The sequence below is a fragment of the Protopterus annectens genome, chromosome 9.part0, assembly GCF_019279795.1.
Source record: "Protopterus annectens isolate FY-2018-M chromosome 9.part0, PAN1.0, whole genome shotgun sequence".
NCBI lineage: Eukaryota > Metazoa > Chordata > Ceratodontiformes > Protopteridae > Protopterus > Protopterus annectens.
Genome location: NC_056743.1, coordinates 94,550,346 through 94,564,207, shown reverse-complemented (window position 1 = coordinate 94,564,207; position 13,862 = coordinate 94,550,346). Strand labels below are relative to the sequence as shown.

General features: G+C 38.0%; 2 protein-coding genes across 9 annotated transcripts in view; one reads left to right on the top strand and one right to left on the bottom strand.

The window, feature by feature from the left end:
• ATG13 (autophagy related 13) overlaps positions 1–5,411 on the bottom strand; it is a 1,186,869-nt gene extending 1,181,458 nt beyond the window's left edge. The window contains exons 1-2 of one of the 2 annotated variants that reach the window (XM_044082606.1): positions 5,318–5,411; positions 5,086–5,209 (exon numbers count right to left, since the gene is read on the bottom strand). The gene's annotated coding sequence lies outside the window, so the exon portion shown is untranslated. The remainder of the gene's footprint in view (positions 1–5,085; positions 5,210–5,317) is intronic. The other variant, XM_044082607.1, reaches the window with a different exon arrangement.
• HARBI1 (harbinger transposase derived 1) overlaps positions 5,393–13,862 on the top strand; it is a 121,907-nt gene continuing 113,437 nt past the window's right edge. For 4 of the 7 annotated variants that reach the window (XM_044082614.1, XM_044082612.1, XM_044082611.1 and 1 more), the window contains exon 1: positions 5,449–5,670. The gene's annotated coding sequence lies outside the window, so the exon portion shown is untranslated. Of the gene's footprint in view, positions 5,671–13,862 lie in introns of all 7 variants that reach the window. The other 3 variants (XM_044082613.1, XM_044082615.1, XM_044082610.1) reach the window with 3 other exon arrangements.

The following is a 13,862-nucleotide window of genomic DNA, read 5'->3' as shown; positions in this document are numbered from 1 at the left end:
AGAAAGAGAATGAAAACAAATAATGCAATTTGGCTATCAAAAAAGAAGGAGTAGAGTGCTAAAAGCATGGAAAGAATGGCAAAGATATAAAATACCTTAATATCTTGAAAACTTCAGAATGCTTCACAATTGTTCTAAAAGCAAATAAATGAAGGCAAAAAAATATATACTACAGTATTACTCTGAAAGTTACAAACACAACCGTAATTTTTTTGACATTTATTAAAGAAATCTTTAATCCCGGACAGAAATTCAACCCAATCCCCTCTACCAATAACCCACCACTCAAAACTGCAATAAAGTTCAACTCTGTTTTTTTTTTTTTTTTTTATATATATACATAGTATAGCATCTTTAACCAATGATTCATCAACATCTAATCCCAACCCTACCCAACAGCCACACATCACCACATCCACTTTCACCTTCAAATCTGTGCCCACATTCTATATAAAACTACTCAAACAAACTTAAACAGTGTTCTTCTTCAGCTGAAGGCCTTCCAAGTGAGCATGTAAAAATAGTAGCCAACAACATTGCCTATCCTGTCTCAATACTTATACATAGGTCAAATCCAGGAATCCCATGTTCCTTCTCTCTGGAAAAAGTCACAGATTATCCCTCTGCACAAAGGAGGAAATTCAAAAGACATTAATAAAGGCAGACGTATAGCAATCTTATCTCCCCTCACCAAAATACTTGCAAAATGTATTCAAAAACAATTGCTGGACTACTTGTTGCAAAAACTCCTATCCCCTACACAAAATTGGTTCCATCCTTCCCATAGTACTAGCACTACCCTTCTAACCTACATCAATACTGTCACTAGAGCTACAGATAACAGCAAACTAGTCTCAGCCTTATTTCTAGACTTATCCAAAGCCTTCAACACAGCTTGTCACAGCAAACTTCTACTTCAAATGTCCTCACTAGGTCTCTATCAGCCCACCCTTCTGTGGTTCAAAAGCTACCTATCCAATAGGTATTAGTTAGTAAAATGGCACTCCATGTTCTCTCCTTACCTCCCAGTCACCACCGGTGTACAAGCCTCTATCCTTGATCCCCTCCTCTATAACATTTCCATCAACACCCTCTAAACTTTCACACAACAAACCACCCTAATACAATATACAGATGATTCCATTCTCATTTGCACATCTGATAAAACTGTGCACCTCCAAAATATTACTCAGGAAACTTTAACAGCCACTGAAGCAAGGCTCCATAACTCATAATTCATGCGCAACCCAAAAAAGACCAAATTAATAATGTTTTCCCACAAATCTCTCTCTCATGAAAAAAATAAAACTTACTTCTCTCTCTTGATAATACAACCACTGAAGTCACTTCTCATAGCAAACTATTAGGTGGGATGGTGGATGATAATCTTACATTAAACCTGCATATACAAAACTGCACAAGGAAAACACAGGATGCTTTACAAAGACAAAAACTTTCTCATTGATGCAACTAAAACTACACTTGTCAATACTTATCTCCTCCCCACTCTTCTTTATGGTGCTCCCATCCTTACTAACCTCCAGGCTTCATAAAAATTAAAACATTAAATTTAATTTAAATTTAAACATTAAAATTAGTTGCTAAATTTTCAGCACATAGCCCTTTCAGAACCCACCACTGTAGAGCACTGAAAAGCCTAAAATGATTAGAACTGCCACATCACCTAACAAATACACAACTTCTTACCACCTATAAAATTATCCAACATCCATCTGCCTGTCCAGTACAGCTATGTTCCCAGTCAGTTACTGCAATCCAATAACCAATAACTCATGTCTGTCTACAAACCTAGCAAATCTGCTGGGCATTGTCTGTACTTGTACGAGGTTGCCAAGGCCTGGAACTCACCTGTACCCATCAGGTCTATACCCTCCCACCCATCTTTCAAAATCACTCTGAAAGACTTCCTAGCTAACATCTCTCTCGGTTCTTGCTCAAAACCAGGATAAACTATACTCCTAAACGTGAACAAGTCCTTTTTTATGCCTTATACCTCTTTACTCTCCCTTCCTCACTTACTTCCTTACTGCTAGCTAATTCTCTTCCTTGAGTTTTTCTCCAAAAATACTATAAGCCTGTTTTTTCCTCACTTCATATTGCAATTCCTACTTGTATTAGACTAACTTACTTTTAATTTTTATACAGATTTCTAAAATGTCTCAAAAAATTAAACAACTGTCATATACCTTGTATCAGTTCTTAATCAATGTTTTTTACATTATGTCTAATTTGTTATAATTATTTGAAGTGCAGATGTTTTTGTTTTAAAATTATTGTTTTTAAAACGTTTTGTAATAATTTGGAACTTTTTTCCCGGGGCCTCCTCTGAAAAAGGGTTTCTACCCAGTCGGACTTTCCTGGTAATCAAACGTCAATAAATAAAATAAATAAGTGAGATAGAAGGTAGTACAAGGAAAAAAATAGCACACATATAAATGAGGGGGAGAAGAACCAAGAATCAATCTGTACTTCACAGCTTGGGAGCCATCTCATTTAGGCGCGACTTTCTCACTGACTTGATGTCTCCTCCTATAAAATGTATAGAGGAGGAAGCTTGCTAAAGTACATTTTTTCTCAACAGTCTTCTTCTTAGTAAATTTTACTGAAACACTAGACACAAAAGTGTGTCTGTGTTTGTGTATATATACATATATATATATATAGATATATATATATATATATATATATATATACACACACACACACACACATATATATATACATATATATATATATATATATATATATATATATATATATATTGAACACACACACACACACACACACACACACACACACAAAATATTTATTTACTTGACTGACAGTTTTCACAAATGTTTTTACAAACACATATACACCTATGATATATTTTTTGCATGTATGTACACATATGCAAATAAATTGATATACACAATCGCCTGTCTAGATACGATAGTATGGCAAAATTATGAATAGTCATTTTGCCTTCAAGGAAATGTAGTGCCACTTTATGGATAGCTGCATTATTTGAGTAGCATGTAGGTAAAGGTTGAGCTTGTAAGGCTGACTGTCCTTACCTGGTTGTTGTGCTACCATACAGTTAGCATTTATAAGTGAAGAGAAGTGGGAGCAATGCCCATAGACTGATGGTGTGGGGAGCTTTACCTCCCATTTAAAACCATTTCCGTGTTATTTAGTCGTTCTGGTGTTTTCATGACATAAGGTATAAACCCCTAGTTCACCTGCTGGACAGCTAACTGGATCAATGATAGGACCCACATAAAGGACAGTCACTAGAAGAGTCTAGCATCTATCTTTCTGAAATCCAGCCAACATCAAGTGCCCCAGGCTGACCAAGTCTGGACATGACTGCAAACTAGACACGGTCACAGAATACCAAAACGATACAAGTACCCTCCAAGAAGGCCTGACAAAGATCAATAACTGGTGCCACAACCACAGTTTAAAATTCAGTACCAAGAAATACATAATAGTACCCTTAGGGAAGAGGACTACCCCTGAAAACTACAACACTCACAATATATCCCTAAAAGCAGACCCAGTGATCAGGGATTTGGGAACACATGTAGATAGTAACCTGACCTTTAACCACCATGTGTTTGCACTAGTAAGGAATTCATTTTGTGTTGGAAACTTATAAACAAGGGTTTAGCATCCAGTTCCAAGGATGTCATTGTTCCCCTGTACTCGACCCTCATCAGACCAGTGATTGAATACAACACCCATTTTGGTATGAACCTGACCAAGTATTTGCAACAAGTGGAGCATCCACAGAGGCTCCTTATAGAAAGGATGCAGGGCATAGACATGTCCTACATGGACAGTCTCAATGCCTTATTCCTGCGCTCAATCTACTACAGACTGCTGAAAGGCAATCCATGCCTGACCTACATAGCATCTTCTGACCTGCTCTGTTGGACCTGTTGCACATCTGCAAAAAAAAGAGCATCAGAATTATCTAATCTAGAGAACTAAGCTTAATCTGCAACATAAACTAGACAAATCAAAAGAACAGGTTTGTACCTGAAAGACTATTCCCCTCTCTGGAACAGGCTTCCCATACATATGAAGTGGAATTCTTTCCTAACACATCTTGGACCAGTGGATGGGGAATCAGGGAAATTTACCCAATGATTGGCACCTATGTCTCTAGCAGATAGAAGCATCCTGTAAATTCTTTATCATCTATGCACAAGCATGCATTAACCATCGATAATAACATTGTGTAATGAAGTCTTAAAAACGATTACTGTTACTATCCTACATATCACAGCACTATAAACATGATACACAATGTAACCACAGATGATATACTGACACATTCCCAAACCCTTTGTTTCTTTTAACATTCTTTAGTTCAACAAGGATCACGCAACAGTTTCCACATAAGAATTCAAGCACAGTCAAGGCAAACCTATAACTTACAATTGCCAAGTATTTGATTACCCTTCAAAACTGTACTAACTTCATAACAATCATGACCACCATACATCTCCACTTCTTAGAGCAAGAAATCTGAACAAAGCCAAAAATAATGTGGGGACAAAGGCCCCAAAATGGTTACACTTTTTAAATACTATTCTTACAGACTTGGAAAATTAATAAAATAACAGGTTTTGCATTAGAATGAATTTTCTGAAGGGTATGAAGTCTGAAACTAACATGATTGTCATTATTTTCTGACTTCAGCACTCAATGGAGTCCCAATGATTTACCAGAAAACCACAATTTTATTCGAAACAGATCAAAACATGAGACAAAAATGTGGACATTCTGTGAAAATCTGTACAGTTGAGAGGTATACCACCTGATTATGTAACCCAAACAACTCGTACTCACCTACTTACCTTTTTTGCCCATCTACTGCTTACTCAACTACTATCACCTGCTAAATTGGCTTGGCTAAAAGTATGCTACCTCAATAACTATTAATTTACTCTCTTCTCTCACACCGTCTGAAAAAATGCATATGTATATATAAAATTAACGAAGACTACGTTACCTGCCATAGGGACGAACATAAAGCAATAGGACAGCACAATAAGTTGATTAAAGCGTACTTACGTGTTACATTACAGCAGAGATAACCTACTGAGCAAAGAAACCCAAAGGAAAAAGGTCCGTCACACACTGGTAAAACTGTCTTAGCCAGCTTCTCTTAACAACAAATAAATCTTGAGAGTTATTTCTGCAAGAATAGTAAAAACAGAAAATCAAAACACAATAAATCATACTAGAAATTACTTAATTCTTTTAGTATAATTTACTTATTTTATTCATTTTCCGGTGTACATACCAAAATCTGCTATTAAGTCTACCTGCCGCAAATATTCGTGTTTGTTTTGCTCAGATGATCCCACCTCTTCCGGTTCTTCAGCAAATTTGAGTAAACGTACTGAGGAAGCAGTAGACGGTATTTTCCACCACTTTCTAATATTAAATCCTTGAAAGTAAGTGTTTCGTTTTCCACTTCGTTATGCAAGTGACAGCATAAATAGTGTTCGTAAAATCTTTCCGTTTGTATTGTTTGCCATATAAGTGCAGCTGCAAAAATGTCGGACGAATTTGTGGTGAATGTACCGTACCACTGAATGGAGAGGGCTGCAGTATGTGTTAAAATGTGGCTAGTCTCTTTTGAGTAAATTCGCGGTACGTGTAAACTTCTCAACTCTCAATCATTTTCACCTCTTAGTTTTAGTGTTTTTCATTCTTGCAAATTATTGAGTATGGAAGTCCTTGAATAATAACAGACATACGAGTTTCAGACTTCATGTCTTTCAAAATAATGCGTGGTAACGTCACATTTTATTGTAATAGCTCGCTAATTTTAAAATAGCGATATTTAAATGTGTTGTTTGAGTAAACTTTTAAGAAAAACATTAGTGCACTGGGTAGTCTACTACGAATATTTGTGGAAAGCTTTAAATGTTACCAGTTTCACATCTGTTTGCCCAGGCGCACTTGAGCATTGTTCATTTCTTCTCCTAAAAATGTTGTGCATTACAGAAAGAGTGCAGTGTTCCACTTCGAGCAGATTATTTGAACGTAAATTTGTAGTACTGCTTAGTGGTGTAAGTGGTCATAGGCGTGCATCCTTCAGATATACATATCTTCCTCACGGCTTATTTGCTTAATTTTGTTTATATTGTTTGTACAATTGTAGTTTTGAGTTGGTTAAAATTGTATTCCATGGGTTGCTTGGTGTACGAATCCCATTTATACCTCTTCTGAATTTCACTCCAGGTGGAAAGCTGAAAATTAGGTTCAGTCAGTGATACTTGACGCTGGTTATATAGCGTTAGACACACTGATGAAGTGTGGGTAATCCTGGTATGTGGTCATTGATATTTTGTTTAGTTTTCAGTAGACTCTGCATGACGTGAATGACTTTTACTGATATTTTTTCCTCACTTTAATTAAACCCGATTTTCTTGCTTTTATGTATTCTAGCCATGTCCTTTCTGAACAAACCTTTTTATTTATTTAACAGTACTATGTCGAAACAAGTCCTAATATTTGCTGATTAGAAGGAATGAGTTTGTTTAATTTATGCAGTTAGGGTATTGTTTTTGCACTTTTTATTTGCAGTATTGACACACACAGGTCAGAACCTCTTAAGAGGCCAAAGTGGAACATAGACTCTAGCAATGTGTGACAAATGGTCAAAATGTGGAATACCCTACTCGCCATGGAGCATGGCAGAACATCTGTAAAATTCAATAAGACACACCTCTCGGATCCAAAACCTTTATTTTATAATCTGCAATACCATAATCACACCGTAAGTAAATGAAACGGCACTTGACAAAAATAAAAATCACATTTATTACATTTTCTAAACAGATATATTACAAGTCACACAAATGATTTTAGTTAGACCAAAGTTAAACAGCATCCTGTCATACGTCAGATGTAGACTTGTATGTTGCTGTGACTTTCTTGGTAGCCTCTAAAACATGTTTTGGCAACTTAACATCACACCAGTTCAGTTTGTTCATTTTAGCTGCCAACAAAGAATTCAATGTTTTTACACTCGGATACGGACACAGTTCAGTTTTCACTTTCCGCACCATGCTAAATGCTCTTTCAGCTTGTGCATTTGAGTGTGCCAAGCAAAGCACATCAGCTGCTTAGAGTGGCAGTTTCCCTTCTGTGCAAAGGTCCCTCCGAAGGTGTTCCGAGTACTTTGACACACGAGTGGGGCTCATCTACTGGGCCTGTCAGATTCCCTGTGTCCTTGATATGATTTTGGGTAACCTTATCGATTATTTGTTCAGCCTCAACATCATTTTCACACACACCCAGACGGAAACCAACATCCCTGACAAGTCCAGAAGAAATGTCCAATTTTTTGGCTGGATTAATAACTAGTGCAGCATCTTTCAGTAAGTGATCCTGCATGGGAAACTTTTTCAGCATTTTCTGCAGCATAAAAAGCTGCAACTTTTTTATAAAAGTTAGTCAGTGACTGTGCCAGCAATATCGTCCTCACAGCTACTGTCAGTCTACCCTGACACATCACTGTGTTTGATTAGTTTAACAGCAGCTGCAGGTCTGAGGAGTCTGCCAGCATACTGCTGCAGGAGTTTATGCATATTGGCAGGCAGTGTCAGTAGCGGACTTTCTCTGCTCTGAAGCTGGATGTTGAACTCCAGTAAGGGATCCAGTGCATGCTTAAGAAACATAAAAATTATATGCACTTCATGTCTCTGCAGGATTTTAGCAGTTAAGTCAGTCTTAGACCTTGGCACTGCAGACAGATAATATGGATTTAGAGCTGGCCACATGTCCAGGGTTCTGTTAATTACCTTTCCAAGATGGAGCCATTTAGTAGGTGCATGTTTAATGATCTTGAGGGGGTCAGTATCTGTGAACAAAGCAAATTCTTGGTTTTTGTTTTTGTGCACTGGAACTGAAATGACAAGTGCACATTTGATATAAGTTCTTCAATTGGTGAATATAGTGCTTTTACAGCAGCCTTACTGCAGAGATCTGCCAAGTGGCAAAGACACCCCATGTTTATAATTGTGGGCTTCACCTCCTTTAAACTAGACTGCACACAATTGTGTTTTCCAATCATTGAGGCAGCATTGTGTGAAGAAAAGCCCACAATGTTGGAAACTGGAATGTTAAATTTTGTCAGAGTGGACATTAAAGAATCAAACATTGCTTGTCCAGTTCCTGATGCACATTCTGGCATATGAAGGAACCTTATCACAATTTTGCTTGCCTTTTCATCAAGGTAGCCAACAAGGATCACTAACAGTTTTGTCATCTCCCATGTCTGTGCTTTGGTCCATGTACACACACAATGCTGATTTCTGGCAGGCAGCTGCAGCATCATTCTGATAATGAGGCCCCAGAACATCCTGTGCGATGCATGCTGCCTTCGTTGCTCCACATGTCATTTTCTGGAGAACATCTTGATCCTCTCCACACTTCATAAATTTCAGGATGTGTTCTCCTGCTGCAAATAATAAGTTATTTTTAGTAAGGAGAGAGACAAAACCAACCTCTGCCTCAACCACCTTTGTACTTGCTAAACTCTGAGGTCCAAAGAAATCCACCATAGATTTTCTAGCTGCATGCTTGCAATTCTGACTGTGTTACTTACTGTTGGCATGTCGTTACAGATCATGTCGGCTCCCGTGATGGATTGTGAATCCTGTGTTACAAGTCTTGCAGAAGGCATATTTCACTCCGTGCCTACTCATAGAAAGCCAGTCAAAGGCACTTGCCCAACTTGGCTGAAAAATTGTGTATCTTCTCTTCTTTGGGGTGTGATCTGTGTCTACATCCCTGTCCTCATTGTAATCTGGGCAGTCTGTACCTAGCAGGTCTGTAAAACAGTGGTGTTAAACAATGACAAACAAATGGGGTTGTAGTGCAGAAAAGAAAATGAGAAAATCTCAAAAGCAAAGATAAGAGAAAATAGGGCCATAACCTACCCATATCACTGGAAGTTTCCTGACTTTGCACCCTCTTCTCGTGCTCATCTCTGCTCCGTTTGTTTACTATGAAGGCCTGCATGATCGGATTATGCTTCGACAATGACACTTTCATTCCTCTGGTGCTCACTTTCCCACTTAACCAGTGTTGAAGGGAAAGTGTCTTTCTTGGCATTCAGTACTCTCAAAGCACCCTATATGTCAAAATCCATGCCGAGGATAAACACATCCAGCTTAACAAATGTACTTTCAACACACACACATCATGACAATACTACCTGCATTTTACATTGACCACTTTAGATGTGTCCTACATCCAGTTCTGGACCTGGCAAAGATGCCCAAAAAGGGTACTTAAAACCAGGGACCTCTGTACTTTTACAAGAATGTGCCATTTAAGACATCATGCCTTGGAACAGTTACGACCAAAGAATGCAAAATCAAGTTACACTCTAAAGTTCTGCCAGAAAACAAAAACGGATACTTTAAAGCATCTCTTTACTATAAGTAACTCACTTTTGACGTCCATCCTGACATACCTCTCAACCTCTTAGTGCAAGAAATCTAGACAGAGCCAAACGAGCCAAGCAGCACAAAAAGAGACTCTTTAAATATTGCTCTTATAAACTTAGAAAGTTGCTAGAATAACAGGATCTTTCAGAGATGTACACTACTAGGGGGACAAGCAGCACAGAGACTCTAAATATTGCATTTATAAACTTAGAAAGTTGCAATAACAGGATCTGTGATAGTATACCAGTTCTCAAGTGTAGGGAAATCCTTGCAGAGATAACCATTGAGCTAAAACACTTGCCTCTGGCTATGTAAACAGCAGGAGCAGCTCGCCTCAATGCAATCCAAAGACCACAGCAGTAGCACAAATAACCCACAAAACAATCAGATGATCCTGGTTGTCCAGCTCCAGCAGGCAGCAAATAAAACCTCAGCCTTCAGACCGATCGTGATCGACCAAAGCAAGGTCCTTGAAGTCCCTTCAGCTCACTGACTCCTCTCCTGGCAGGCTGGCTTCCAAGTCCCAATGTCCCCAAAGCCGCTCCTTTCTTTCTTCCAAGTTGTTGTTGCAAAAAGTAAAATCCCTGATTCCTGGAAGCCTTTTTCAAGCCATTATTTTGGCGCGATAAAGCTTCCCAGAATGTGATTGGCCTCTATTGGGGAGCTCTCATTGGCTCCCGTCCTCCTGAGAAGCTTTACATGATTGGCTCGTAGACCGTGTAAGTGCGGTCTACGAGCCAATCAGAAACTGCAGAGCAGAGCCAATGCTGTGTAATGTGGAAGGGCAGCAGAGCTATGCATTGGTTTGTATACTGCGATGCCAATTGGCAGTAATTGCGGTATACAAACCAATCAGAGTCTGTGTAGCAGAGCCACCGCTGTTCAGTGCGGAACAGCACAAAAGTGGCTTTGCTCATCATTAAATGCAGAGCATTCCACATAATCCGGGGCACTTGGATTTTTTGTTGACGCATCTTTGCTAGGCTTGTTAAGCAGGCATTGCTGATGGTGTAGTGCACAGGGCCCTGGGTTCAAGACTTGGTAGTGATGACTTTCCAACTATTCTCTGTCTCATATCGCCTACTTAGAGGTGATCTCTGCATGATTTGCAAAGCCATGGCTGTCCCAGCTATGTTAGAAATACTACATCTTAAAGAAATCCCAATCCCTCCACACCACACGCTCCAAAGAGCGCAACCTCATTACACAATCAACAGAACATGGCTGGAGGGACAGATTCATAACCCAGAGACTGCCCATGCTATGGAATAGCCTACCCTTACATATCAAACAGAGCACCTCACGGGCCCACTTTGAGAAATCTTGATGAGTGGATGGGAAATAAAAAATTTCACACCGGGGATCACTCCATTGACTCTACTCGACAGAGGCACTGGGAACTAATGTTGGGTGGCACGATGCCAGGGTAATCTTGTGGGCTAGGCTTGTAAAGGCTCCAGGGCTAGTACACACATATGAACCTATGATACTGTTAATGCCTTGTGTTTGTACCTTGCATGCTGAAATAGCTTGTGAATGAAAAAGGATCTCTCTCTGTCCAGTCTTCCTGTGTTTAAAATGGATACTGAACTGTTAAGTGTTTCCTCTAATCAAAGTTTAAAGCGTTTGAATCGTTCCACCTCCATTCATTGTTAAGATAATTTAGATTTTTAACATATTTACAAAATATGCATATATAATGAGAAGAAATTATTTGAAATTCTCACATTTAACAGCGGGTACCTTTTGAAATGATTTAATTACAAATCTTTATAATTGGTTTTCATTGTATTTGACTAGTAACATCTCTGATTTGACCTGACAAGAATGTTTTACAATGCTATTTTCAACTCTTAATTTCTTTACTTCTTTCTCGTTATTACACAAAATAGTGTCCGAATTCAAAAAATCTTTGAATAAAAAAGAATTGAATCAAATTTCCAGTTTCTAGTAATTATTTTTCTGTTAACAGCTGCAAGTCCCAAAATATATATTTTTTTATAATATGATGGTATTGAAGCATTTATTAATATTTTTGCTTTTCACATTTATTTCTCCATAATGATTTAAATACCTCCATTTGTATATTGTTCTACTCTGAGCAAGTTGCTTAACCAGTGTGTGCTCCCAGGTTGACTCTGAAAGGGGATACTTGTGCCCAGGTGCCTTATCCATTTAAAATGTAATAAAAAAATATAACCACCTTAAGTCAAAAAACACCCAACTTTGTTATGAGCAGAGAATCCGTATCATAATTATTTGTAGTGTATGGAGCTCCGCTTGCTCCCATGTACTACAAAAGTTAAAAGTGTAGGAGCACCATACCTTTCAACTACTATGATTTTAAGTATAATGTTATGATTTTGCCATTTGTTGTTCCCATGTTCCTTCTAGATTTACTAATTTTCTTGAAAAAACTGGACCTGTTTAAAGGTACACTGGTTGCTAAATAACTTAACTAGGTCTGTAAAGACAGTTTATTCTGAACAAATAAAAGGCTCCTCGTTCTGACCCTCTGTAGTTAGTAAAGGCCATTGCTTTGTGTTTTAGAACACAGCAGAGTATTAGAAATATTAGGAGTGCTAAGAATTTATAGCTTTGAAACCTGTAACCCACTTATCATTGCTACACGGGGAGTGGCCATCACAGAACAGCATTGGGAAATACTGAGTAAACAGCTGCTGAAAATTTCATCATGCCCTTTAAAAAATAGCCCATTTCTCTTCCCATTACTCTTCTGTGGTGGCCGACCACTTTTAATGTTCTAAAGTGATAACTGAGGTTAACAGTGGTGATACTGTTGCACAAGCTTGTTAAACTTGATTTTAGAGCATAATTGTAGTGCTTCCTGCTCTACAAGCTAATAATGTACATAAGTTATCCATTTCAGGCTAGCGTTATGGTTGTAATATTAAGCGTTGAAATGTCCCATTATATTCTCTGAATGAATGGCTAACTTGGCTACCAGATAAGAAATAGGGCCACAAAATAATTCCACTAGCTTTGTAATTTTCATGTTACTACATTATGTAATGGCTGTATTTGATCATCCATTGTACCAAAGACATGGCCATACTGTGTAATGTAAGCCACTTACTGGTGGAAAATATACTCAGGAAAGGTTTAATTCTCATGATGTGTGTATATGTATGTATGTGTGTGTGTGTGTGTGTGTGTGTGTGTGTATATATATATATATATATATATATATATATATATATATATATATATATATACACACACAATGTGTGTATACATACATGTGTGTATATGTGTATATATATATATATATATATATATATATATATATATATATATATATGCAAATACAATGTGTGTATACATATGTGTGTGTGTGTGTGTATGTATGTATGTATATATATATATATATATATATATATATATATATATATATATATACATACGTGTGTATACATATACACACACAAAAACGTTTGTGTGTATATGTGTGTGTGTATGTTTGTTTTATACATTCATTTTTTATAGCATCTTTTACCAAGAGAACAACTCCATCTCTTGTCATTTTAAGACAAACATCAGTAAAGATATACCATGCACATCAAAAGTTTAAATTCAAGATTAATATTTGATCAGCCCTCTCTTGATGGGAAAATCCCCATGTGATAAGTGTAATCAGCTGGTAGAAACTCTATGTAGAGTGAAGTATTTCCCCACTTTCTTCTCCAGATCCAAACTTAGAGATTTGCTTCTTTTCTCCATATTTTGTCTCATTTCTGTCTACTTGGTCTCCAGACTTGTAGCTAAACATGAACACATAGATAATAAAGCATCAAGATTTTGATTTTTGTACATGCTTTTTTTCCCCTTCCTTGCCTGCTGGCCATCTGCTCTCCTGCAGAGGTCTTGAACCTCTTTGTTCTTGCTGTATAAGCCTGTACCTGCACGGGGTGTGAGCTGACTAGAGGGTACTACCATTCAGATAGCCAGGGAGGAGTTTATGCCCTGACTGTCTCCAAACATCTGCTGACCACCAATGGAGGGTATCCTTATTCTGTTAGGCTGAGGATCTGACTTCTCCCCCCAAGACTGTGACCATCTTTACTGCAGTATGGATTGTAGTTGTCTCCAGGCCAGGGGTGACTACATGTTGCTACTGGTTCATTCAGGACACAGGCTATGAAGGTATTTCTGTTATGTCCGTAAACTTGCCCCCAATATAGTTGAGATAAACATTGTGACATAGGGTGTTTAACAATCTCTGATGTATGTTTGCTGCCGCCCTTGCTCATCATGGCTCTTGTCACTGACTAGGAATTAGCAAGCCAATGTCCTCCCTTGTCTCACAAATTGCTGTCCTGAAAGCTACTGCTTGCACATAAGCATTGAGCTGGCCATAAA